Here is a 4,436-nt window from a genome sequence, read left to right as displayed (position 1 = left end):
GCATGTTAAGATTTGGGGTTGTCCACTTACATCAAAAAGCTGAACACTGATAAATTGGAAACCAGATCAGAAAAGGGTCGATTTGTTAGATATCCAAAAGATAGTTTTGGATATTATTTTTATTTGCCTATATCACAAAAGGTTATGGTAAGTAGAGATGCCACATTTCTTGAATAACAGTTTGTTCAAGAAGGAGGCAAAGGAAGGCAAATAGAATTAAAATTGGAGAATTCTGACCAACCAACAGATCAGATGGATATAAATCCATCTAGTCAACCTACATCTATTAATGAAACATCTATAGCTCTTCCTCGTAGAACAACCAGGGTATCTCACCCACCAGTGAGATATGGTTTCCTTCATGAAGAAGAACAAGAGTTGTCTACTCATGAAGAAGTAGATCGTGGAGATGATCTACTTACCTATAAAGAAGCTATATCAGATATAGACTCTTCAAAATGGATTGATGCTATGAAATTCGAGATTGATTCCATGTATAAGAATCAAGTTTGGGATCTTATTGACCCACCTGAAGGTATTGTACCTATAGGGAACAACTGGGTTTTCAAGAAGAAAATTGGTTTTGATGGAAAGTTAGAGACCTATAAAGCAAGGCTAATAGAAAAAGTGTTTCGCCAAAGGCAAGGAATCGACTATGAGGAGACTTTCTCGCCTGTTGCCGTACTTAAATCAATTAGGATTCTATTAGCAATAGCTACATAGTATGATTATGAGATTTGGCAGATGGATATCAAAACAGCTTTTCTCAATGGATACATTGAAGAAAACATTTTCATGGAACAACCTAGGGGTTTTGAATCCCAAGATGGTTCCAAAGTATGCAAGCTGAAGCGATCCATTTATGGGTTGAAACAAGCTTCAAGGAGTTGGAACATCCATTTTAGTAAAGCCATTAAGTCATTTGGTTTTATAAAAAATGAGGATGAGCCATGTGTATATAAGAAGGTTAGTGATAGTGTTGTCACTTTCCTTGTCTTATATGTGGATGACATTCTATTGATGGGTAATGACACAGGTATGTTGACAAATGTAAAGGTATGGTTGTCAAATACATTCTCCATGAAAGACTTAGGGGAGGCAACCTATATTCTTGGGATTCGCATCTATAGAGATAGAGCGAAAAGAATAATTAGTTTATCCCAAAGTCTATACTTGGAAAAGGTGTTAAAGAGGTTTAACATGCTTGATTCCAAGAGAGGATTATTACCAGTGAGACATGGTATCCACCTTTCTAAAGAGATATCCCTAATGACATCTGAAGAAAGAGATAAAATGGCCAGGATTCCATATGCTTCGACTATTGAAAGTTTGATGTATGCAATATTGTGTACTAGGCCGGATATTGCATATGCTATTAGTTTGACTAGCAGGTATCAATCCAATCCATGTTTGGAACACTGGATAGTTGTCAAGAATATCCTTAAGTACTTGAGAAGAACTAAGGATTTATTCTTGATATATGGAGGTGGTAACTTGAAATTGGATGGTTATACTGATTCTAATTTCCAATCAGATATCGATGATAGAAAGTCTACCTCTAGGTATGTGCTCATTTGTAATGGAGGTGCAGTCAGTTGGAAGAGTTCCAAATAGAGTACGACTGCAGATTTCACTACAGATGTGACACCTCTCACCTGACTACAGTGTAGCCGAGCAAGGCATGCTACATTCGGTGCCGGAGCACCCTCTCTTAACTTACTTTATTCCTTTAATTATTTTTAAGTTATTATCTTTTAATATCAATTATTTTTCGATGGAGAAACTAACAAAGTTTCCCCTATTTTATTAACGTTTGACTTGTTTCACTATTCACCTATTTGAAAATTTCAATAATATTTTAAAATAAAATTCTCATCAATAATTCTCATAATCATCTCATCATTTCATGCATCATCTATATATTTCAATTCTCTCTTCAAACCCATGCAATCTCATTCATGCTCAAATCACATAATCTACAAAGTAATTATATAATTTTGTAATTTACATGATATATAAATTAATTACATTTTCATAATCTACATTATAATACTATAATTAAGCATTTTATACAACATACAAAAGATGATCTATATGGGCTCTATCTAAATGCATTGCTGAGGAGGTGACAACCTTGAATACTTCAGACACTTCTGCAGATCAGAACTCCAAAATTTCAGTCTAATATCCATTAGGTTTTGCCTTCAGTACCTGCGCGAGGAAACAAATCCATCGCGCTAAGCATTTCTGCTTAGTGGTGCAATAATATAACAAAGAAAATAATATACAAAATACAGATGGAAATAAAACGTGGTTTAGATAATTTAGATCTAATTATGCTTCAATAAGGTTTCTAAAATTTACTATCCCCTTTTTTTCTTCTTTTTTTTTTCCTAATTTAGTCCTCTTTAGAGGTGCTTAGTTCATAAGGTTATAGTAAGAATATACAATATACTAATATTCTAATAGCATTATTCTTAACTTAATATTATTATGAAAGGTACATTTGTAACATTTATTTAAATTATATTTCTATTATTAATCTTTTTGTATCATTTAATTCGATACCTTTTAGGTTATCTTAAATTATTTCATAATAATTAAAGTTCCCATTGCATTCAATAATAGATAACTTTTTTTTTTATATCATCAGTCCAGTTCATTTCAATTCTTTCTAGCATTTTATTAATCATTTTATTTGATGATTTTGAGCCTCATTTTATTGTAATCATTCTTATTCTTTATCTTGATATTTAATTTCCTTACTTCCTTTAATAATCAATTCAATTACATTTATACTTTTTCATGCCCAAGTAACCTATATAAATTGACCGGACTGGATAAATGGGTAAACTAGCACTGGGTACCAGGTACCTCTGGTCATTATACCATTGGTCACAATGTGTCTCTCGGTGTGCAGACAGAATGGCTAATAAGCCATAAAAGCAATAAGGCATAAAGCCAAGTATAACATCATAATCAGTATAGCCATAGGCTATGTCACACCCTACCCCTCTATAAGGCATAACATGATCCTGTAGTATACCTAATGAATTACTAACTTCGTCTACTGATAACCCATTAAATACACTACAAGGGATTTTAAAACTTTTCTTACTTCTTTTTACAGTGGTAAGCACTACTTACAGGTATTAAAATTTTTTTTGAACTGAAGTGAAACAGCTAACACATTTGAATTATTAGTAATTTCTGTAAAAATTTTGGCAGAGTGCCATCTGTATTTTGAATAAATCAGTTCTTTAATAACCTATAAAAAGCACTTCAAATATATTTCTCAATCTCAAACTCCAACATTTAATCAACACAATATGTTTCTTAACATTTGTCAACTCAAATCCACAATAATTTTTTAGTGTTTTGAAAGGTTGAGATAAAAGAAATATATCACAATATTTACAAACCAAAATAATTTATAATTTATTTTACAACTTCAACGTACAATTTTAATTTACAACTACTCAAAACCAAGAACACTATATACATACAGTGAACATACATTACAATGAAAAATGCAAAATATGGTATACTCAATATACCCGATGATCTCTCAGTGTAGTACTAGCAGCCTAGTCTGCTACCCTGTCAGTCTGTCTACCTGCGACAGCAATGATAAGCTATCGCTGAGCCATTGTCTCAGTGGTGCACAACATTAACAAAATGCAACTTCAAATCCCAAATCATAAGTCATATAAATAATGGATACTTAAAACCATAGTTAAATTCAAAGACAGTGAATGTCATAAAGAATTTAAACTCTATTTCACAATATCACAATAAATATCAATAAATCATACACACAGCTTAATCATGTTCTAAAGTTCAATTCGTCCTAAAAGCCGATGGCTAGTGAGGAATTCAATTCATCCCAAAAGGTGATGGATAATGAGGAATAACATAGCTAGCTAGCAATAATATGAGTACTCATTCTATTCGTCCTCAACAGGCACACACCTCAACACTTTAGCCAGAGAGGGAATTCGATTCATCTCACTAGACAAGCTAGCGAGGAATTCAATCAATATACATGATAGATGTGGTTTCAAACCATTTACAATGCTTTTCAATCAATAAGTATCCAACAAATATCATTCAAACAATTTTTCATAATTTAAAATAATGATATACAAATAGTCATAATTTATTTCAATTGAAAAATTCAAAAGAAATAACTGTTGTGCACAAACCTCTGATAACTGTCTCTTAGCCCTGACTCAGTGTTTCCTTCCCCTTCCCTGAGTCTTTGCTAACTAAAACACACAATTTGAAGTATTTTAGTACTCATTTAAACTATCTCTAACAATAAGGTTCAATAATTAATTTATTGAATTCTATTATTTTCCTTAGTCAACCTAAGATGTTGACCCTTGATGCAGTCTAGGTGAATTAGGTTTTAATGTTACCAATGTGTCATATTT

The sequence above is a fragment of the Hevea brasiliensis genome, chromosome 10, assembly GCF_030052815.1.
Source record: "Hevea brasiliensis isolate MT/VB/25A 57/8 chromosome 10, ASM3005281v1, whole genome shotgun sequence".
Taxonomy (NCBI): Eukaryota; Viridiplantae; Streptophyta; class Magnoliopsida; order Malpighiales; family Euphorbiaceae; genus Hevea; species Hevea brasiliensis.
This window is presented reverse-complemented; position numbering follows the sequence as displayed.